General features: G+C 51.4%; 1 non-coding gene across 1 annotated transcript; it reads right to left on the minus strand.

Moving 5' to 3' along the window:
- Positions 1-1,491: 1,491 nt before the first annotated feature.
- On the minus strand, positions 1,492-1,566 carry Trnas-uga (transfer RNA serine (anticodon UGA)). The gene has a single exon. It is a non-coding gene; the product is annotated as a tRNA-Ser (tRNA).
- Positions 1,567-24,199: the final 22,633 nt, after the last annotated feature.

Below are 24,199 nucleotides of genomic sequence, written 5' to 3' on the forward strand. Positions count from 1 at the left end.
CGAGTAACTCTGAGGTCTGGTTTTGTGCATTTTCTTCGCAACTTTTGCATGAAGTTACTATCGTGTACTGCTGTGACACTGATTTCCACATAGGACACTGTCTATCATGATGATTCCTTGGTGATTATAAGCAAAAACCATCATTTTCTTGAGCTTTGATTGAGCGCTTCGGAATTTTTGTGGACGTAGGGAATATGAAGTTCTCCACCGATTGGACTATCATTTCAACTCAGGCGCAAAGTCTTAATCCACGTTTCATCCATAGCGACAGTTCGACACAAGAATCCGTGACTCTCACGGTCGAATCGATGTTTAAGCAAGGTTGCATTGTCTAGGCGTTTTTTATTTTCTTCATCAGTCGGTATGGGACCCATCTCGCAGAAATTTTTCTCTTCCTCAAATCATTTGTCAGAATACGGAATACTGATGCTGGGGGAAATCTCGTGCTTTCAGAGAGTTCTGCGCTCTTCTTCAAGAGCATCTCCCACCTGACGTTTTATTGCCTTCTGGGTCTTGGATTATCATCTATGCTCATACAACCACCACGAAAACGTTTAACCCAACGTGAAACTGTTCGACGATCCACTGTAAAATTACCACAAACTTCAGTTAACGCATTGAGGATTTCTGTAGGGTTTTCGCCGCGTCAAGTTTCGGTCTTGGTGTAGTATCTCTGGTCTTCAACAGTCACAGTAACCGGTCCCCTGTGGAGTTCATTTCTACCTGTCGCTAATTTTATGTTAGAGTATACAGCGAAAATACAGATACACGTGCTTCTTCCTCAAGCTCCCAACTACATCTGACGTAATTTTCATTGGTGTTGCATCAGAAAATCCACAGTAATACCAACCTGTGCATTATTTATGTGATGTCCCTCGTTAATTACCTCGACTGCCCGTATGAACCCTATGCCTACATATATATAGGGTGTATCAAAATTAACAGCGAAAATAACATGGGGTAAAGCACAAGATATAGTGGCAAAAGCATTTAAGAAAAAGTGGGTCAAAAAGAACTATTCTCTTATTTTACTGGCACTGTTAACCCACGACATGTTTAGTTTCGTAATTTTCTAGTCAGCCGCTTCTGGACCGCATTCTCTGTCTCAAATTGCCACTCTTGCGCTACTCCGTCGTCATTTGCAATTTATCTGAGCATCACAGAAATATCTCGTGTAATGAGTGTATCGTATATAAAAATCTGACACTGTTAGAAGTAAACGATAGTAGAAACAAAAACATTCCAATAAACATAGGTTCGTATATGAAGAGTTTCCAGATAATTGCGGATGTGTGGTTCGGGGCTATTACTGGCAGCTGACTGAAATACGCTGTCCAGTCAAAAGTGACTGGACATACCGACCTAATGCGTAATTGACAAAAACATGTCACGAGAGGCAGACCCGCCAGTATCAAAGAAGACGAGCAATTTTGCATTCTTAGTAGAGAAGCAGCAACAGCAGAATGAAACTTCCTAGCAGATTAAAGCTGTGTGCCGGGCCGAGACTCGAACTCGGGACCTTTGCCTTTCACGGGCAAGTGCTCTACCAATTGAGCTACCCAAGCACGACTCACGCTCGTCCTCACACCTTTACTTCTGCCAGTACTTCGTCTCCTACCTTCCAAACTTCACAGAAGCACTACTGCGAACCTTGCAGAACTAGCAAGGCACACAGTTTTAATCTGCCAGGAACTTTCATATCAGCGCACACTCCGCTGCAGAGTGAAAATCTCACTCTAGGAACAGCAGAATTGATCGGTCATGGGAGCTCAGTGACATACAACGTGGACCAGTCACCGTTTGTCACCTGAGTAGAAAGTCCATCAGGAAGTTTCAGTCCTTCTGAAGCTGCCCGACTGTTGGAGATATGATAGTGAAGTTGTAACGCGAGGGAACAGCCATAGTTAAACCAAGAGCAGACCTCATGTACCGGCATGCAGAGTGCGTCGAGCATTGCGGAGGGTGGTTGTAACAGAAGCATGAAATCATCATCATCATCACTCTTTTGAGTTCCAAAGCGCTATCAGTTCTCCAGCTAGCACAATGACTGTACGTAGTGAAAGGTGGCTACACTGAGCCACAGCGCCAAAGATCGCGCTAGAGAGTATTGTTCCGCCGCCTCCACTGGCAGTGATTATTGAGACGTAGCGGCAAGCAGTGGTGGACACTGCTTGTAGCTGAAGTTGGAGTGAGATGGGGTAGTAGTGAGTGTTTGTTCCATGTTTTATGCAGCTATGTGATGGGAGAGATAGCAGATGTTATTCTAATGGAGACATTGTAATGATCAGAGTGCATTTCGTCAATATAAATTAAGGTAACAAACTACTTTTATTCTTCTCTCTCATTATTTCAGTGACCTGAATAATGTGTCATTACAGGTTCAGTCAACAAGCATCTGGCGTGTGTTCTTGTATTAGAGTGTAATTCTGATTTTCTTGCACAATTATAGTATTTCTAATTTTCTTTTATCACGTCAGTATAATTGGTATTTAAAAATTCGTGTCTTGTTGAAGAAGAACCGTGCCAGATGTGCGTTGAGTCATACTACCACATACAGAACAGCTACATTTGTGCTTTGTTAGTTTCGTAGGTTTTATAGTTGCTGGGGACTTAATTAATTAACTGTGTTGACGAAAATTTTCTTACATTCTTTGTTGTCATTCTAAGCAGTCAGATTGCGTACTAAAACTAGTCAGGGCCAGCCGTTTACGAGACTTGCGTAATCGGGCCTACAGCCACTAAAAATATTTGCACTCTTTTTTTTAAATAAGCCCCCATGCAGTAGATGGTTAAAAGAATGGGGGAGAATGGTCGAGCAGCTCGTCAATAGCCACATATATTTGTAGTCAGTGCTAAGCGACGCCATGAAGTGATCAAAAGAGCGTCGACACTGGACAGCGGATGACTGGAAACAAGTGATTTGGAGTGGTGAATCACGCTGTATCCTGTGGTAATACGATGGAATGGTTTACGTTTATGGATGGCCTGGAGAATGTAACATGCCATCACGTGAAATACGGAGATGTTGCTACAGTTTGGCGTGCTTTTCTTGTGTAAGGTGTGGTCCCCTTATTGTGCTTAAGAAAACTCTAAATGTGGAAGGATATGAGCTCGGTTGTACGGCAGTGTGTATCGTGAACAGTATAGGAACAGTTCGGAAACGATAGTTCTATGAGCAGGACAATACACCCTGTCAGTTGCCACTTTTTGCATCACACAGATATCTTGTCTAAATCATTTTGCAATTGGTTTTAAACTTCTGATGATTTTACTAGACGGTAAATTATCCCTTCACCTGCAAACAATCTAAGAAGATTGCTGAGACTGTCTCTCAAGTCACTTTTACAGGTCAGGACCAGAGAGCCTACAGCACTTCCTTGGGTGAGTGCGAGATATCACTATCTTTTTATTCGATGACTTTCCGTCAGTTACTACAAACTGTAAGCAACCTTTCTGACAGGAAATCACGAATCCAATTGCACAACTGGGACAATACTGCACAGGCACGCAGTTTATTAGAATCCCTTTGTGAGGACCGGTATCAAAATCCCTCTGGAAATCCATCACGTAACGCAATGTTTTGTACGTCGCTTCGGCAACGTTTCTTTGTTGCCGCAGCTCTATAGACGCCTAGTGTATTTGCCGCCTCCAGCCGTTTGCGCTTCGCCTTGAAAGATGGCAACAGTGCTGCCAACTGTCGGGGATCGCCGTTCGCCGACTCTGCTTTAGTACATGGGTTGATTTGGGGGTAGGAGGCCAAACTGCGAGGTCGTCGGTCTCATCGGATAGAGAAGGATGGGGAAGGAAATCGGCCGCGCCCTTTCAAAGCACCCATACCGGCATTTGCCTGGAGGGATTTAGGGAAATCACGGAAAACCTAAATCAGGATGGCCGGACGCGGGATTGAACCGTCGTCCCCCCGAATGCGAGTCCATTGCGCTAACCACTGCGCCACCTCCCTCGGTGGCCGACTTCCTTCCTCGTCCTTCCCCAATCCAACGGGGCCGATGACCTCGCTTCTTGGTCTCCTCCCCCAAACAACCCCCAACCCCACCCACAATGGTGTGTGTGAGAACGGGATCTTCCAGTGCAGTGGTGAGTGTGGAGTCAAGAAGTGTGCCTCAATAAAACATTCTTTATTATTCGACAGTTTGCATTCAGTAGGTAGACGGCGGCGGCCCGTGAGCTGATCGTGGCTGGCGGCAACTGAATGCTCGAGGGGAGAGCGCTGACAGTGGCTGCCGGCGACAGCAGCCTACGCAACGCAGTGAGCTCAGGGCTTCATCTCGCCCGGAACGGCGTTCCGCCCGCCACCTCCCAGCCAAATCTTTTTGAACTCGCTGGGGCAAATCGCCATCGAATATTTAAAATAGTACACTTGTATTATATCGCAAAGTAACCATAATTTGCCGCTGCGCCAGCACCAGCGAACGTCACAATGGTTGAAGTACACTCCTGGAAATTGAAATAAGAACACCGTGAATTCATTGTCCCAGGAAGGAGAAACTTTATTGACACATTCCTGGGGTCAGATACATCACATCATCACACTGACAGAACCACAGGCACATAGACACAGGCAACAGAGCATGCACAATGTCGGCACTATTACAGTGTATATCCACCTTTCGCAGCAATGCAGGCTGCTATTCTCCCATGGAGACGATCGTAGAGATGCTGGATGTAGTCCTGTGGAACGGCTTGCCATGCCATTTCCACCTGGCGCCTCAGTTGGACCAGCGTTCGTGCTGGACGTGCAGACCGCGCGAGACGACGCTTCATCCAGTCCCAAACATGCTCAATGGGGGACACATCCGGAGATCTTGCTGGCCAGGGTAGTTGACTTACACCTTCTAGAGCACGTTGGGTGGCACGGGATACATGCGGACGTGCATTGTCCTGTTGGAACAGCAAGTTCCCTTGCCGGTCTAGGAATGGTAGAACGATGGGTTCGATGACGGTTTGGATGTACCGTGCACTATTCAGTGTCCCCTCGACGATCACCAGTGGTGTACGGCCAGTGTAGGAGATCGCTCCCCACACCATGATGCCGGGTGTTGGCCCTGTGTGCCTCGCTCGTATGCAGTCCTGATTGTGGCGCTCACCTGCACGGCGCCAAACACGCATACGACCATCATTGGCACCAAGGCAGAAGCGACTCTCATCGCTGAAGACGACACGTCTCCATTCGTCCCTCCATTCACGCCTGTCGCGACACCACTGGAGGCGGGCTGCACGATGTTGGGGCGTGAGCGCAAGACGGCCTAACGGTGTGCGGGACCGTAGCCCAGCTTCATGGAGACGGTTGCGAATGGTCCTCGCCGATACCCCAGGAGCAACAGTGTCCCTAATTTGCTGGGAAGTGGCGGTGCGGTCCCCTACGGCACTGCGTAGGATCCTACGGTCTTGGCGTGCATCCGTGCGTCGCTGCGGTCCGGTCCCAGGTCGACGGGCACGTGCACCTTCCGCCGACCACTGGCGACAACATCGATATACTGTGGAGACCTCACGCCCCACGTGTTGAGCAATTCGGCGGTACGTCCACCCGGCCTCCCGCATGCTCACTATACGCCCTCGCTCAAAGTCCGTCAACTGCACATACGGTTCACGTCCACGCTGTCGCGGCATGCTACCAGTGTTAAAGACTGCGATGGAGCTCCGTATGCCACGGCAAACTGGCTGACACTGACGGCGGCGGTGCACAAATGCTGCGCAGCTAGCGCCATTCGACGGCCAACACCGCGGTTCCTGGTGTGTCCGCTGTGCCGTGCGTGTGATCATTGCTTGTACAGCCCTCTCGCAGTGTCCGGAGCAAGTATGGTGGGTCTGACACACCGGTGTCAATGTGTTCTTTTTTCCATTTCCAGGAGTGTATTATAGTGACGTTCGTGTTCATATGTGTTGCTTATTTGTAGTAATGAATGTGAACGTAGATCATTTCAGTTGCAATACAACTCAGCGAGTAGAAGCAGGCCAGCACACAGAATTATTTTTCTAGGTGGGTGGGGGGGGGGGGGTGCGGGGGGTGGGGGAGGGGATTAAATGGGAAAGCTAATTTTACCTAATATGACTTTTTATATTGTAACATAAATACAGATTCGCATTGCTTGCAATAATTCCAGTGGCTGGAGATACTATGATGACCCTGTTCCTATCTACAGTACAACGGAAGTAATGTTCAAATGGTTCAAATGGCTCTGAGCACTATGGGACTTAACATCTGAGGTCATCAGTCCCCTAGAACTTAGAACTAATTAAACCTAACTAACCTAAGGACATCACACACATCCATGATCGCGGCAGGATTTGAACCTGCGACCGTAGCGGTCTCGCGGTTCCAGACTGAAGCGCCTAGAACCGCTCGGTCACAGCGGCCGGCAACGGAAGTAAGGATGCAGAATATTGAATGCACTGGCTTACCATTTGCCTTCTTCGTTGATGAAACACACCCACACTTTGATACGATAGGACAGGAGCTTGAAGATCACTCTCGCTTTCATAGGTTTGTTCCGCTCCACATGACCCATCCTCCTAAAATCATTCACTTTATTTTACGCAGTTTTTCGAACAAGGATTCAGACCTTGAGTCTATTCTGTTCTCTTCCGAAATAGGCCAGATGTAGCCATGTTGCACCTCAATTTTTGCTTGCAGGGCTAAGTATGGAACTGAGACTGGAGACAAAAGAAGCTAATTAGGTCAAACATGTCATTGGGGCCGGCCGATGTGGCCGAGCGGCTCTAGGCGCTTCAGTCTGGAACAGCGCGACCGCTACGGTCGTAGTTTCGAATCCTGCTTCGGGCATGGACGTGTGTGATGGCCTTAGGTTAGTTAGGTTTAAGTACTTCTAAGTTCTAGGTGACTGATGACCTCAGATGTTAAGTCTCATAGTGCTCAGAGCCATTTGAACCATGTCATTGCGTGATCTGCTACACGGAAATCTTTTCTCAAGTACAGATTCAGTAATGTTATGAACCTGTTCACCATCTACTCTGCTTTACAAGAGTTGAAGCCTCATTTGTTTTCATAAGTCTGTCTCTGCTGTTTTTCACCAACTTCTTTACACGTGAAACCCCTTTCACTTGACATTCAGTCATAATCGAGACTGAATAATGTCAAGAAAGATATTTGATACTATAAATTCATTTCGGGGAGAGGATGGGGGGGGGGGGCACGGGCGCCCTGCGAACCTCCTCCCCCTCTGCGTACGGGCCTGAGTTGAAGGTAAGAGAATTTAAAGCACTTACTAAACATATAACTCTGTGTCCGATGCGACAAAGGCGTAGGAATATCTACATCGTCATTCATTGCTAAATACTTTATTAATTAATACTGGACCATGGGCGTCCCCAAAAATTTTTCCGGTGGGTGGGTGGGTGGGTGGGTGGGTGGGTGAGGGACAACACTTTAAAACTGCAAATCTGATATAAATTACTTGATCAGTTTTGAGACGTATCATGCCTATGGTTGTCAACCTCCCCGATATATCGGGACCGTCTCCGTTATGAACCTTCTTGTCCCGACATTCCAAATGAGATCCAGTTTTGTCCCGATTTCTCAAAATACTTTTACGAGCATGGCTCAAGTACTAAAGTAACGCTAACTGTTAGCGCAACATGTAAGTGTAACCTCAGTTAGTTTTATTTATGTCAATAACTCTATATTGACAAGGTCATCTCATAGATGATGTTGCATGTTGCGTATCCTGTATCGACGATGCAAGCATCTTCTAAATCCAGCGCCATCATTCGAGAAAATACCAAACTTCTCTAGTAGAACGGGGCCGGAACCACTTAAGTAGCGCCACGCGGAAGTATCAGGCAGTTCCTATTTGAATAACCAGTTATCTGATAAGACGATTCTTTCTAAATGTAGTTAGTAATATTTGAAGTACTTATTGCGGGTCTATAGGGCGTGAATTGTATATTGACATGTACTTCGATGACTAAAGTGTTATTTTCGCTTGTTTACCGTCTAATAATCTTATCTTTTCTTAGGTTACGAAAATACCTAAGGATGGGAATACAAAGTGTCACTTTTCGCGTGATTACATGAAATAGTAGTCGAGACAACATAGGATGTACGCATCAGGAAGCGTTGTGTGAGATTTAAGCTGTTTCATCTCAGTAACTCAAGGAGATAAGGCAGATGCGAGGAAACACATTTCTGCGAAGAATCATACAAATAGATTCGCGGCAGTAGCGACATCAAAACCTATTTCTGCATCCGTGATGAAAGAAGATACCCAGAAAGAATTGCTTGTTGGTGCTGCAAAATCGCTTACAAAATTGTCAAGCATCATCGGAGACAATTGCAAAACTTTGTTCAGACTCTTTAAGAGGACTGCAAATTGCATTAGATAAATTAATCGCTTTTTGTGGAGACAATACCAACTTCGGAGGGCTTCATCGACACGAACAGCGGAATGTGTTTCACCAAATTAAAGAAGAACTAGGAAAAAATCAAGAAGGAATTGGATGTCCTGCCCTTATTCTCCACAATACTATATCAAGCGTTGCTGGAGTCTTCACTGTCGTCATTGAATTAATCGTTATGAAAATATTTCATTTGTTTTCGGTATGATCGGTAAGGACAGAGGAGCTGAAAGAGTTCTGCTTATACGTTGACGTTAATCGTCAAACACTGCTCACTCAAAAACAAGATGGCTGTCGTTAATGTCCGCAGTTGAGAGACTTGTTAAGCTTTGGATTCCATCAAAGCAATTTTTGACGCCGAAGACAGGCAAGCAAAAACAATTTATGTTTCTTTCGGTAGTCCGATCAGTGAAATTTTCTTCATTTTCCTGCAGTCAAACTTGGCTTTGTAAAAAAAATATAAAAAGCGTGGTGAAAGTAAAGTTTCGATAATTGAAATAAAAAATATATTAATCGACTCTCAAGGATGTCTGAATGAAAGGAGTTCTGCCAGTTTTATTAGCATGCAAACCAAGATGAATTTGAACAAATTAAAAAATGAGAACCATAACCAAGAAATAATTAATTTGCTTTCGAAATTTCAAGAAGACAGTGGCTTTCTGTACCTCAGCATGTGATTTCTTAGAGAAACGGGCTGTTTCTTTCAACAAATTTTAAGTATTTGATTGGATGACGCTGTCTGAAAACCCAGATTGGGTGATGATTGAAAATTCTATTATATACCTGATCAAAAATGGCTTGAAGATTTCAGGCGGCAATAGTTTTCGGTATTTTTCTATCTGAAGACCTTTATAGAAACAAAGCGTGACTCAGTAGAATGGAAGTCTGAACACTGTGGAATAAGGATGGATTTACTTTCTTAAGGGAAACGAAAATCCTGAACGCAAATGCCAACTGCTAACATTAGTCGAGTATTCGTTTTCTATTCCCGCACAAAACTCCACTGTGGAAAGAATATTTTCGCTCATGTCGGCCCAGTGGACTGATGAAAGAAATTGACTGCTGACAGGGACTGTGCAATCAAATGATGAAAGAAATTGACTGCTGACAGGGACTGTGCAATCAATCTTACAGTGCGAGTTTAACTACAAGATGACTTACATTGAGTTTTATGATTATGTAAAAGCGAAAAAAGACTTGCTGAAGAGGATGAAATCTTTCGAAAAATATGGTGCACCGTGCACCGGCTAATTCTTCCGCAACAAATTCCTTGTAACTGTGTCCTAAACAAAAAGTAATTGCATTAAATAAATTTTTTATTTCATTTCAGACCCCCACATCTCAGAGTGTCCCGACAAGGTCCCAGTTAGACATGGCAACCCTAATCAAAGTAAACCTTTCCGTATCATTAAAATGATGGTGCATGTGACACGTTCTTGAAGTTGACAATCTGAAATTATATTATTTTACTGTTTGTAAAATTATGTTATTTTACTATTATATTGTATACGTTTGCAGGAAATGTAAAAGCAGTAAAATATTAAGAAAAGAAATTTTTACTCCTATAACAGGGATGTTTGTTAATACGGAATGTCAAAAGTGTTAAGTAGGAAATAATCAGAAGCGAGAATACTGTTGGTTATAAACAAAAATGACCAGTCATAAAGAAATAATCTTGATCACGTTGAGCCCAGATGTGACAATGTTAACGATTGATGGATGGCACCTCGGCTGTATTTTTACACGTTTATTGCGATTGACATGTTTCCCTTCTTTGAACACCTTCAGATTGCTGAGTTGTGCTCAAGTCAAGGCATATATGGTCTGGTTTTCGCACGTAATGTTAAACACTATCCAAGAACACTAGTCGTAAACATTCTACCGCCCGTTTGGCGAAAGTATGGCGAGTCGATACAGCACGCTGCGTACAGTAAACTGTAAGTACAGCAAATTTCAGCACAACGCGACAACCTGAAGATGTTGGAAGAAACAGAGTAGGTAAATGCGTAAAAATATAGCTGAGATAGTTTTTATTAATCATTAACACACTTCGACTAATCTTCCTTGAAAGTGACAATGCAGAGAACAATACAGGGTTATTACAAATGATTGAAGCGATTTCACAGCCCTACAATAACTATTATTTGAGATATTTTCACAATGCTTTGCACACACATACAAAAACTCAAAAAGTTTTTTTAGGCATTCGCAAATGTTCGATATGTGCCCCTTTAGTGATTCGGCAGACATCAAGCCGATAATCAAGTTCCTCCCACACTCGGCGCAGCATGTCCCCATCAATGAGATCGAAAGCATCGTTGATGCGAGCTCGCAGTTCTGGCACGTTTCTTGGTAGAGGAGGTTTAAACACTGAATCTTTCACATAACCCCACAGAAAGAAATCGCATGGGGTTAAGTCGGGAGAGCGTGGCGGCCATGACATGAATTGCTGATCATGATCTCCACCACGACCGATCCATCGGTTTCCCAATCTCCTGTTTAAGAAATGCCGAACATCATGATGGAAGTGCGGTGGAGCACCATCCTGTTGAAAGATGAAGTCGGCGCTGTCGGTCTCCAGTTGTGGCATGAGCCAATTTTCCGCGGGCTACGCGTGAAACTTGCCCGCACGCGTTCAACCGTTTCTTCGCTCACTGTAGGCCGACCCGTTGATTTCCCCTTACAGAGGCATCCAGAAGCTTCAAACTGCGCATACCATCGCCGAATGGAGTTAGCAGTTGGTGGATCTTTGTTGAACTTCGTCCTGAAGTGTCGTTGCACTGTTATGAATGACTGATGTGAGTGCATTTCAAGCACGACATACGCTTTCTCGGCTCCTGTCGCCATTTTGTCTCACTGCGCTCTCGAGCGCTCTGGCGGCAGAAACTTGAAGTGCGGCTTCAGCCGAACAAAACTTTATGAGTTTTTCTACGTATCTTTAGTGTGTCGTGACCATATGTCAATGAATGGAGCTACAGTGAATTTATGAAATCGCTTCAATCATTTGTAATAGCCCTGTATTTGCGCATGGTACCGCACCTGGCATGCTGTGAAACCAAATAATGTTCCAGGAAGCGTTGCGTGAAGGTACTGTTGATTACATTTAGCTATTGTTGATTATGTTAAAAAGTCTGAGATGGGGAATTTGATTTGACAACAGTTCTGAAACGCCTCGTAACCAAGTTGACTACAATACTTCGAAGAGGGCAATAAAGGACGTTGACAAGGCGCACAACAGCGGCTTTTTCCAGCCTTCTTTTGATCCGCTGCACAACAGTGTGCTCATTGTTGCGGAAAGCAGAGTGACTTAAAAACGAATCTATAATCGAATGTCTCTTGTTAATTTTTTAAAGAGAATATGGTAACTGTCATAGCGTTATCTTACTGTGAACAGTTACATAATGCTGGAAATGGTTAAATGAGGGGTTTTCTGGAATCGCATAAATTACTTCTAGAAGTGTATTCTGCTACGAATAGAAACGCTGTACTCCTTATCCTGGGGAGAGGAGGGTTCAAATGCCTCTTCTTGCTTCCCCCCTCCCTTCCTGCAGACGCCATAATATCCCGTGAACCTCTAAACCTACATCAATACTCCGCAAGCGACCTGACGGTGTGTGGCGGCGGGTACTTCTACTATTAACACTACTCGATCCCCCTTTCATTTTCCACTCACGAATGGCGCATGGGAAGAATGATTGTAGGTAAGCCTCTACATTAGTTTTAATTTCTCCAATCTTCTCATCTCACAGAGCTGCAAATGAAAAATTCCAGTATATATAATGATCGCTAAAAGTAATAGTATTTCCCGTCGGACTAGTATTGCTAAACCTACAGTTTAGTAGAGTCCCAGAGAAATCAGGGCTCGCACAGAAAAAATTTAAGTGCTCGTTTTTCCCGCACGTCGTTCGAGAGTGGAACGGTAGAGAGACAAATTGGAGGAGGTTTCAATGGGCCCTCTGTCAGGTACTTAATTGTGAATAGCAGAGTAATTGCGTAGATGTAGATGTCCCTGGCAACCGTTGTTAGAAAGTGAAAGAATTCTGACATGAATAAAAATTGTGTTCTCAGATTCCAGGAGGGGGCAAGTGCTGTTTGAATGTTGCGGCTGGCAGCAGTTGAAAACTTGACATCATAGTCATGAAGATCACCCACTCGCGCCGATATGTATCGAACAGAGCTACGGAGCAAAGTAACATGGCTAAGGGGACAGGGTACCTCCTGTTCTGTACATTAAATATTGTGATTTTATTGTTTGGATTATGAGAAATTATGTTTCACACATCCTCAATTACGGAACAGTATTTTGTAAAACATGATTTCTCACTGTAAATTTTATCACAAGTTTAAAAAAAATCTGAACTTGTGATTTTTATAGCTGCTTGGGTGTATCGATGAAGAGGTGTGTTCTGGCACGTGTGAGATTAGAAATTACGCACCGTGTGAGCTGCCCAAGGTAGACGCCCTGAGCCGAACTTAAAACTCTCTAAAGGGTGGCTGGAGTGTCAGGCAATGACACCCAATGAAAAGCCTTGCTAGGCGATACCAGTTCGAAGCCCGGAACCATTAGGACTAGCTGGGGGCTTGTAGGCCAGCTGCTTGGCCCAGGTGATGTTCCATGCCGGTGAAACTGTAGCTGCCTGGCAGCACATCCACTAGCTGGGGGCTTGTAGACCAGCTGCTTGGCCCAGGTGATGTTCCACGCCGGTGAAACTGTAGCTGCCTGGCTGCACATTCACTAGCTGGGGGCTTGTAGGCCAGCTGCTTGGCCCAGGTGATGTTCCACGCCGGTGAAACTGTAGCTGCCTGGCTGCACATTCACTAGCTGGGGGCTTGTAGGCCAGCTGCTTGGCCCAGGTGATGTTCCACGCCTAGAAACTGTAGCTGCCTGGCTGCACATCCACTAGCTGGGGGCTTGTAGGCCAGCTGCTTGGCCCAGGTGATGTTCCACGCCGGTGAAACTGTAGTTGCCTGGCTGCACATTCACTAGCTGGGGGCTTGTAGGCCAGCTGCTTGGCCCAGGTGATGTTCCACGCCGGTGAAACTGTAGCTGCCTGGCTGCACATTCACTAGCTGGGGGCTTGTAGGCCAGCTGCTTGGCCCAGGTGATGTTCCATGCCTAGAAACTGTAGCTGCCTGGCTGCACATTCACTAGCTGGGGGCTTGTAGACCAGCTGCTTGGCCCAGGTGATGTTCCACGCCGGTGAAACTGTAGCTGCCTGGCTGCACATTCACTAGCTGGGGGCTTGTAGGCCAGCTGCTTGGCCCAGGTGATGTTCCACGCCTAGAAACTGTAGCTGCCTGGCTGCACATCCACTAGCTGGGGACTTGTAGGCCAGCTGCTTGGCCCAGGTGATGTTCCACGCCGGTGAAACTGTAGTTGCCTGGCTGCACATTCACTAGCTGGGGGCTTGTAGGCCAGCTGCTTGGCCCAGGTGATGTTCCACGCCGGTGAAACTGTAGCTGCCTGGCTGCACATTCACTAGCTGGGGGCTTGTAGGCCAGCTGCTTGGCCCAGGTGATGTTCCACGCCTAGAAACTGTAGCTGCCTGGCTGCACATCCACTAGCTGGGGGCTTGTAGGCCAGCTGCTTGGCCCAGGTGATGTTACACGCCGGTGAAACTGTAGTTGCCTGGCTGCACATCCACTAGCTGGGGGCTTGTAGGCCAGCTGCTTGGCCCAGGTGATGTTCCACGCCGGTGAAACTGTAGCTGCCTGGCTGCTTATCCACTAGCTGGGGGCTTGTAGGCCAGCTGCTTGGCCCAGGTGATGTTCCACGCCAGTGAAACTGTAGCTGCCTGGCTGCACATCCACTAGCTGGGGGCTTGTAGGTCAGCTGCTTGGCCCAGGTGATTTTCCACGCCGGTGAAACTGTAGTTGCCTGGCTGCACATCCACTAGCTGGGGGCTTGTAGGCCAGCTGCTTGGCCCAGGTGATGTTCCACGCCAGTGAAACTGTAGCTGCCTGGCTGCACATCCACTAGCTGGGGGCTTGTAGGTCAGCTGCTTGGCCCAGGTGATTTTCCACGCCGGTGAAACTGTAGTTGCCTGGCTGCACATCCACTACCTGGGGGCTTGTAGGTCAGCTGCTTGGCCCAGGTGATGTTCCACGCCGGTGAAACTGTAGCTGCCTGGCTGCACATTCACTAGCTGGGGGCTTGTAGGCCAGCTGCTTGGCCCAGGTGATGTTCCACGCCAGTGAAACTGTAGCTGCCTGGCTGCACATCCACTAGCTGGGGGCTTGTAGGTCAGCTGCTTGGCCCAGGTGATTTTCCACGCCGGTGAAACTGTAGTTGCCTGGCTGCACATCCACTAGCTGGGGGCTTGTAGGCCAGCTGCTTGGCCCAGGTGATGTTCCACGCCGGTGAAACTGTAGCTGCCTGGCTGCACATCCACTAGCTGGGGGCTTGTAGGCCAGCTGCTTGGCCCAGGTGATGTTCCACGCCGGTGAAACTGTAGTTGCCTGGCTGCACATCCACTAGCTGGGGGCTTGTAGGCCAGCTGCTTGGCCCAGGTGATGTTCCACGCCGGTGAAACTGTAGCTGCCTGGCTGCACATCCACTAGCTGGGGGCTTGTAGGTCAGCTGCTTGGCCCAGGTGATTTTCCACACCGGTGAAACTGTAGTTGCCTGGCTGCACATCCACTAGCTGGGGGCTTGTAGGTCAGCTGCTTGGCCCAGGTGATGTTCCACGCCGGTGAAACAGTAGCTGCCTGGCTGCACATTCACTAGCTGGGGGCTTGTAGGCCAGCTGCTTGGCCCAGGTGATGTTCCACGCCAGTGAAACTGTAGTTGCCTGGCTGCACATCCACTAGCTGGGAGCTTGTAGGCCAGCTGCTTGGCCCAGGTGATGTTCCACGCCGGTGAAACTGTAGCTGCCTGGCTGCACATTCACTAGCTGGGGGCTTGTAGGCCAGCTGCTTGGCCCAGGTGATGTTCCACGCCGGTGAAACTGTAGCTGCCTGGCTGCACATTCACTAGCTGGGGGCTTGTAGGCCAGCTGCTTGGCCCAGGTGATGTTCCACGCCAGTGAAACTGTAGCTGCCTGGCTGCACATCCACTAGCTGGGGGCTTGTAGGTCAGCTGCTTGGCCCAGGTGATTTTCCACGCCGGTGAAACTGTAGTTGCCTGGCTGCACATCCACTAGCTGGGGGCTTGTAGGCCAGCTGCTTGGCCCAGGTGATGTTCCACGCTGGTGAAACTGTAGCTGCCTGGCTGCACATTCACTAGCTGGGGGCTTGTAGGCCAGCTGCTTGGCCCAGGTGATGTTCCACGCCAGTGAAACTGTAGCTGCCTGGCTGCACATCCACTAGCTGGGGGCTTGTAGGTCAGCTGCTTGGCCCAGGTGATTTACCACGCCGGTGAAACTGTAGTTGCCTGGCGGCACATCCACTAGCTGGGGGCTTGTAGGCCAGCTGCTTGGCCCAGGTGATGTTCCACGCCGGTGAAACTGTAGTTGCCTGGCTGCACATCCACTAGCTGGGGGCTTGTAGGTCAGCTGCTTGGCCCAGGTGATTTTCCACGCCGGTGAAACTGTAGTTGCCTGGCTGCACATCCACTAGCTGGGGGCTTGTAGGCCAGCTGCTTGGCCCAGGTGATGTTCCACGCCAGTGAAACTGTAGTTGCCTGGCTGCACATCCACTAGCTGGGGGCTTGTAGGCCAGCTGCTTGGCCCAGGTGATGTTCCACGCCGGTGAAACTGTAGCTGCCTGGCTGCACATTCACTAGCTGGGGGCTTGTAGGCCAGCTGCTTGGCCCAGGTGATGTTCCACGCCAGTGAAACTGTAGCTGCCTGGCTGCACATCCACTAGCTGGGGGCTTGTAGGTCAGCTGCTTGGCCCAGGTGATTTTCCACGCCGGTGAAACTGTAGTTGCCTGGCTGCACATCCACTAGCTGGGGGCTTGTAGGCCAGCTGCTTGGCCCAGGTGATGTTCCACGCCGGTGAAACTGTAGCTGCCTGGCTGCACATTCACTAGCTGGGGGCTTGTAGGTCAGATGCTTGGCCCAGGTGATTTTCCACGCCGGTGAAACTGTAGTTGCCTGGCTGCACATCCACTAGCTGGGGGCTTGTAGGCCAGCTGCTTGGCCCAGGTGATGTTCCACGCCGGTGAAACAGTAGCTGCCTGGCTGCACATTCACTAGCTGGGGGCATGTAGGCCAGCTGCTTGGCCCAGGTGATGTTCCACGCCGGTGAAACTGTAGCTGCCTGGCTGCACATTCACTAGCTGGGGGCTTGTAGGTCAGATGCTTGGCCCAGGTGATGTTCCACGCCGGTGAAACTGTAGTTGCCTGGCTGCACATCCACTAGCTGGGGGCTTGTAGGCCAGCTGCTTGGCCCAGGTGATGTTCCACGCCGGTGATACTGTAGCTGCCTGGCTGCACATCCACTAGCTGGGGGCTTGTAGGCCAGCTGCTTGGCCCAGGTGATGTTCCACGCCGGTGAAACTGTAGTTGCCTGGCTGCACATCCACTAGCTGGGAGCTTGTAGGCCAGCTGCTTGGCCCAGGTGATGTTCCACGCCGGTGAAACTGTAGCTGCCTGGCTGCACATTCACTAGCTGGGGGCTTGTAGGCCAGCTGCGTGGCCCAGGTGATGTTCCACGCCAGTGAAACTGTAGCTGCCTGGCTGCACATCCACTAGCTGGGGGCTTGTAGGTCAGCTGCTTGGCCCAGGTGATTTTCCACGCCGGTGAAACTGTAGTTGCCTGGCTGCACATCAACTAGCTGGGGGCTTGTAGGCCAGCTGCTTGGCCCAGGTGATGTTCCACGCCAGTGAAACTGTAGCTGCCTGGCTGCACATCCACTAGCTGGGGGCTTGTAGGTCAGCTGCTTGGCCCAGGTGATTTTCCACGCCGGTGAAACTGTAGTTGCCTGGCTGCACATCCACTAGCTGGGGGCTTGTAGGTCAGCTGCTTGGCCCAGGTGATGTTCCACGCCGGTGAAACTGTAGCTGCCTGGCTGCACATTCACTAGCTGGGGGCTTGTAGGCCAGCTGCTTGGCCCAGGTGATGTTCCACGCTGGTGAAACTGTAGTTGCCTGGCTGCACATCCACTAGCTGGGGGCTTGTAGGCCAGCTGCTTGGCCCAGGTGATGTTCCACGCCGGTGAAACTGTAGCTGCCTGGCTGCACATTCACTAGCTGGGGGCTTGTAGGCCAGCTGCTTGGCCCAGGTGATGTTCCACGCCAGTGAAACTGTAGCTGCCTGGCTGCACATCCACTAGCTGGGGGCTTGTAGGTCAGCTGCTTGGCCCAGGTGATTTTCCACGCCGGTGAAACTGTAGTTGCCTGGCTGCACATCCACTAGCTGGGGGCTTGTAGGCCAGCTGCTTGGCCCAGGTGATGTTCCACGCCGGTGAAACTGTAGTTGCCTGGCTGCACATCCACTAGCTGGGGGCTTGTAGGCCAGCTGCTTGGCCCAGGTGATGTTCCACGCCGGTGAAACTGTAGCTGCCTGGCTGCACATCCACTAGCTGGGGACTTGTAGGCCAGCTGCTTGGCCCAGGTGATGTTCCACGCCGGTGAAACTGTAGCTGCCTGGCTGCACATTCACTAGCTGGGGGCTTGTAGGCCAGCTGCTTGGCCCAGGTGATGTTCCACGCCAGTGAAACTGTAGCTGCCTGGCTGCACATCCACTAGCTGGGGGCTTGTAGGTCAGCTGCTTGGCCCAGGTGATTTTCCACGCCGGTGAAACTGTAGTTGCCTGGCTGCACATCCACTAGCTGGGGGCTTGTAGGCCAGCTGCTTGGACCAGGTGATGTTCCACGCCGGTGAAACTGTAGCTGCCTGGCTGCACATTCACTAGCTGGGGGCTTGTAGGCCAGCTGCTTGGCCCAGGTGATGTTCCACGCCAGTGAAACTGTAGCTGCCTGGCTGCACATCCACTAGCTGGGGGCTTGTAGGTCAGCTGCTTGGCCCAGGTGATTTTCCACGCCGGTGAAACTGTAGTTGCCTGGCGGCACATCCACTAGCTGGGGGCTTGTAGGCCAGCTGCTTGGCCCAGGTGATGTTCCACGCCGGTGAAACTGTAGCTGCCTGGCTGCACATTCACTAGCTGGGGGCTTGTAGGCCAGCTGCTTGGCCCAGGTGATGTTCCACGCCGGTGAAACTGTAGCTGCCTGGCTGCACATCCACTAGCTGGGGGCTTGTAGGCCAGCTGCTTGGCCCAGGTGATTTTCCACGCCGGTGAAACTGTAGTTGCCTGGCTGCACATCCACTAGCTGGGGGCTTGTAGGCCAGCTGCTTGGCTCAGGTGATGTTCCACGCCGGTGAAACTGTAGCTGCCTGGCTGCACATCCACTAGCTGGGGGCTTGTAGGCCAGCTGCTTGGCCCAGGTGATGTTCCATGCCGGTGAAACTGTAGCTGCCTGGCTGCACATTCACTAGCTGGGGGCTTGTAGGCCAGCTGCTTGGCCCAGGTGATTTTCCACGCCGGTGAAACTGTAGTTGCCTGGCTGCACATCCACTAGCTGGGGGCTTGTAGGCCAGCTGCTTGGCCCAGGTGATGTTCCACGCCGGTGAAACTGTAGCTGCCTGGCTGCACATTCACTAGCTGGGGGCTTGTAGGCCAGCTGCTTGGCCCAGGTGATGTTCCACGCCAGTGAAACTGTAGCTGCCTGGCTGCACATCCACTAGCTGGGGGCTATTAGGTCAGCTGCTTGGCCCAGGTGATGTTCCACGCTGGTGAAACTGTAGCTGCCTGGCTGCACATTCACTAGCTGGGGGCTTGTAGGCCAGCTGCTTGGCCCAGGTGATGTTCCACGCCAGTGAAACTGTAGCTGCCTGGCTGCACATCCACTAGCTGGGGGCTTGTAGGTCAGCTGCTTGGCCCAGGTGATTTTCCACGCCGGTGAAACTGTAGTTGCCTGGCTGCACATCCACTAGCTGGGGGCTTGTAGGCCAGCTGCTTGGCCCAGGTGATGTTCCACGCCGGTGAAACTGTAGCTGCCTGGCTGCACATTCACTAGCTGGGGGCTTGTAGGCCAGCTGCTTGGCCCAGGTGATGTTCCACGCCAGTGAAACTGTAGCTGCCTGGCTGCACATCCACTAGCTGGGGGCTTGTAGGTCAGCTGCTTGGCCCAGGTGATTTTCCACGCCGGTGAAACTGTAGTTGCCTGGCTGCACATCCACTAGCTGGGGGCTTGTAGGCCAGCTGCTTGGCCCAGGTGATGTTCCACGCCAGTGAAACTGTAGCTGCCTGGCTGCACATCCACTAGCTGGGGGCTTGTAGGTCAGCTGCTTGGCCCAGGTGATTTTCCACGCCGGTGAAACTGTAGTTGCCTGGCTGCACATCCACTAGCTGGGGGCTTGTAGGCCAGCTGCTTGGCCCAGGTGATGTTCCACGCCGGTGAAACTGTAGCTGCCTGGCTGCACATTTACTAGCTGGGGGCTTGTAGGCCAGCTGCTTGGCCCAGGTGATGTTCCACGCCAGTGAAACTGTAGCTGCCTGGCTGCACATCCACTAGCTGGGGGCTTGTAGGTCAGCTGCTTGGTCCAGGTGATTTTCCACGCCGGTGAAACTGTAGTTGCCTGGCTGCACATCCACTAGCTGGGGGCTTGTAGGCCAGCTGCTTGGCCCAGGTGATGTTCCACGCCGGTGAAACTGTAGCTGCCTGGCTGCACATTCACTAGCTGGGGGCTTGTAGGCCAGCTGCTTGGCCCAGGTGATGTTCCACGCCAGTGAAACTGTAGCTGCCTGGCTGCACATCCACTAGCTGGGGGCTTGTAGGTCAGCTGCTTGGCCCAGGTGATTTTCCACGCCGGTGAAACTGTAGTTGCCTGGCTGCACATCCACTAGCTGGGGGCTTGTAGGCCAGCTGCTTGGCCCAGGTGATGTTCCACGCCGGTGAAACTGTAGCTGCCTGGCTGCACATTCACTAGCTGGGGGCTTGTAGGCCAGCTGCTTGACCCAGGTGATTTTCCACGCCGGTGAAACTGTAGTTGCCTGGCTGCACATCCACTAGCTGGGGGCTTGTAGGCCAGCTGCTTGGCGCAGGTGATGTTCCACGCCGGTGAAACTGTAGCTGCCTGGCTGCACATCCACTAGCTGGGGGCTTATAGGCCAGCTGCTTGGCCCAGGTGATGTTCCACGCCAGTGAAACTGTAGCTGCCTGGCTGCACATCCACTAGCTGGGGGCTTGTAGGTCAGCTGCTTGGCCCAGGTGATTTTCCACGCCGGTGAAACTGTAGTTGCCTGGCTGCACATCCACTAGCTGGGGGCTTGTAGGTCAGCTGCTTGGCCCAGGTGATTTTCCACGCCGGTGAAACTGTAGTTGCCTGGCTGCACATCCACTAGCTGGGGGCTTGTAGGCCAGCTGCTTGGCCCAGGTGATGTTCCACGCCAGTGAAACTGTAGCTGCCTGGCTGCACATCCACTAGCTGGGGGCTTGTAGGCCAGCTGCTTGGCCCAGGTGATGTTCCACGCCGGTGAAACTGTAGCTGCCTGGCTGCACATTCACTAGCTGGGGGCTTGTAGGCCAGCTGCTTGGCCCAGGTGATGTTCCACGCCAGTGAAACTGTAGCTGCCTGGCTGCACATCCACTAGCTGGGGGCTTGTAGGTCAGCTGCTTGGCCCAGGTGATGTTCCACGCCGGTGAAACTGTAGTTGCCTGGCTGCACATCCACTAGCTGGGGGCTTGTAGGCCAGCTGCTTGGCCCAGGTGATGTTCCACGCCAGTGAAACTGTAGTTGCCTGGCTGCACATCCACTAGCTGGGGGCTTGTAGGCCAGCTGCTTGGCCCAGGTGATGTTCCACGCCAGTGAAACTGTAGCTGCCTGGCTGCACATTCACTAGCTGGGGGCTTGTAGGCCAGCTGCTTGGCCCAGGTGATGTTCCACGCCAGTGAAACTGTAGCTGCCTGGCTGCACATCCACTAGCTGGGGGCTTGTAGGTCAGCTGCTTGGCCCAGGTGATGTTCCACGCCGGTGAAACTGTAGCTGCCTGGCTGCACATTCACTAGCTGGGGCTTGTAGGCCAGCTGCTTGGCCCAGGTGATGTTCCACGCCAGTGAAACTGTAGCTGCCTGGCTGCACATCCACTAGCTGGGGGCTTGTAGGTCAGCTGCTTGGCCCAGGTGATTTTCCACGCCGGTGAAACTGTAGTTGCCTGGCTGCACATCCACTAGCTGGGGGCTTGTAGGCCAGCTGCTTGGCCCAGGTGATGTTCCACGCCGGTGAAACTGTAGCTGCCTGGCTGCACATTCACTAGCTGGGGGCTTGTAGGCCAGCTGCTTTGCCCAGGTGATGATCCACGCCAGTGAAACTGTAGCTGCCTGGCTGCACATCCACTAGCTGGGGGCTTGTAGGTCAGCTGCTTGGCCCAGGTGATTTTCCACGCCGGTGAAACTGTAGTTGCCTGGCTGCACATCCACTAGCTGGGGGCTTGTAGGCCAGCTGCTTGGCCCAGGTGATGTTCCACGCCAGTGAAACTGTAGCTGCCTGGCTGCACATCCACTAGCTGGGGGATTGTAGGCCAGCTTCTTGGCCCAGGTGATGTTCCACGCCGGTGAAACTGTAGCTGCCTGGCTGCACATCCACTAGCTGGGGGCATGTAGGCCAGCTGCTTGGCCCAGGTGATGTTCCACGCCGGTGAAACTGTAGCTGCCTGGCTGCACATTCACTAGCTGGGGGCTTGTAGGCCAGCTGCTTGGCCCAGGTGATGTTCCACGCCAGTGAAACTGTAGCTGCCTGGCTGCACATCCACTAGCTGGGGGCTTGTAGGTCAGCTGCTTGGCCCAGGTGATTTTCCACGCCGGTGAAACTGTAGTTGCCTGGCTGCACATCCACTAGCTGGGGGCTTGTAGGCCAGCTGCTTGGCCCAGGTGATGTTCCACGTCGGTGAAACTGTAGCTGCCTGGCTGCACATCCACTAGCTGGGGGCTTGTAGGCCAGCTGCTTGGCCCAGGTGATGTTCCACGCCAGTGAAACTGTAGCTGCCTGGCTGCACATCCACTAGCTGGGGGCTTGTAGGTCAGCTGCTTGGCCCAGGTGATTTTCCACGCTGGTGAAACTGTAGTTGCCTGGCTGCACATCCACTAGCTGGGGGCTTGTAGGCCAGCTGCTTGGCCCAGGTGATGTTCCACGCCGGTGAAACTGTAGTTGCCTGGCTGCACATCCACTAGCTGGGGGCTTGTAGGCCAGCTGCTTGGCCCAGGTGATGTTCCACGCCAGTGAAACTGTAGCTGCCTGGCTGCACATCCACTAGCTGGGGGCTTGTAGGTCAGCTGCTTGGCCCAGGTGATTTTCCACGCCGGTGAAACTGTAGTTGCCTGGCTGCACATCCACTAGCTGGGGGCTTGTAGGCCAGCTGCTTGGCCCAGGTGATGTTCCACGCCGGTGAAACTGTAGCTGCCTGGCTGCACATTCACTAGCTGGGGGCTTGTAGGTCAGCTGCTTGGCCCAGGTGATTTTCCACGCCGGTGAAACTGTAGTTGCCTGGCTGCACATCCACTAGCTGGGGGCTTGTAGGCCAGCTGCTTGGCCCAGGTGATGTTCCACGCCGGTGAAACTGTAGCTGCCTGGCTGCACATCCACTAGCTGGGGGCTTGTAGGCCAGCTGCTTGGCCCAGGTGATGTTCCACGCCAGTGAAACTGTAGCTGCCTGGCTGCACATCCACTAGCTGGGGGCTTGTAGGTCAGCTGCTTGGCCCAGGTGATTTTCCACGCCGGTGAAACTGTAGTTGCCTGGCTGCACATCCACTAGCTGGGGGCTTGTAGGCCAGCTGCTTGGCCCAGGTGATGTTCCACGCCAGTGAAACTGTAGCTGCCTGGCTGCACATCCATTAGCTGGGGGCTTGTAGGCCAGCTGCTTGGCCCAGGTGATGTTCCACGCCAGTGAAACTGTAGTTGCCTGGCTGCACATCCACTAGCTGGGGGCTTGTAGGCCAGCTGCTTGGCCCAGGTGATGTTCCACGCCGGTGAAACTGTAGCTGCCTGGCTGCACATTCACTAGCTGGGGGCTTGTAGGCCAGCTGCTTGGCCCAGGTGATGTTCCACGCCAGTGAAACTGTAGCTGCCTGGCTGCACATCCACTAGCTGGGGGCTTGTAGGTCAGCTGCTTGGCCCAGGTGATTTTCCACGCTGGTGAAACTGTAGTTGCCTGGCTGCACATCCACTAGCTGGGGGCTTGTAGGCCAGCTGCTTGGCCCAGGTGATGTTCCACGCCGGTGAAACTGTAGCTGCCTGGCTGCACATTCACTAGCTGGGGGCTTGTAGGCCAGCTGCTTGGCCCAGGTGATGTTCCACGCCGGTGAAACTGTAGCTGCCTGGCTGCACATCCACTAGCTGGGGGCTTGTAGGTCAGCTGCTTGGCCCAGGTGATGTTCCACGCCGGTGAAACTGTAGCTGCCTGGCTGCACATTCACTAGCTGGGGCTTGTAGGCCAGCTGCTTGGCCCAGGTGATGTTCCACGCCAGTGAAACTGTAGCTGCCTGGCTGCACATCCACTAGCTGGGGGCTTGTAGGTCAGCTGCTTGGCCCAGGTGATTTTCCACGCCGGTGAAACTGTAGTTGCCTGGCTGCACATCCACTAGCTGGGGGCTTGTAGGCCAGCTGCTTGGCCCAGGTGATGTTCCACGCCGGTGAAACTGTAGCTGCCTGGCTGCACATCCACTAGCTGGGGGCTTGTAGGCCAGCTGCTTGGCCCAGGTGATGTTCCACGCCGGTGAAACTGTAGCTGCCTGGCTGCACATTCACTAGCTGGGGGCTTGTAGGCCAGCTGCTTGGCCCAGGTGATGTTCCACGCCAGTGAAACTGTAGCTGCCTGGCTGCACATCCACTAGCTGGGGGCTTGTAGGTCAGCTGCTTGGCCCAGGTGATTTTCCACGCCGGTGAAA

This window comes from Schistocerca cancellata, chromosome 3 (genome assembly GCF_023864275.1).
Source record: "Schistocerca cancellata isolate TAMUIC-IGC-003103 chromosome 3, iqSchCanc2.1, whole genome shotgun sequence".
NCBI classification, from domain to species: domain Eukaryota; kingdom Metazoa; phylum Arthropoda; class Insecta; order Orthoptera; family Acrididae; genus Schistocerca; species Schistocerca cancellata.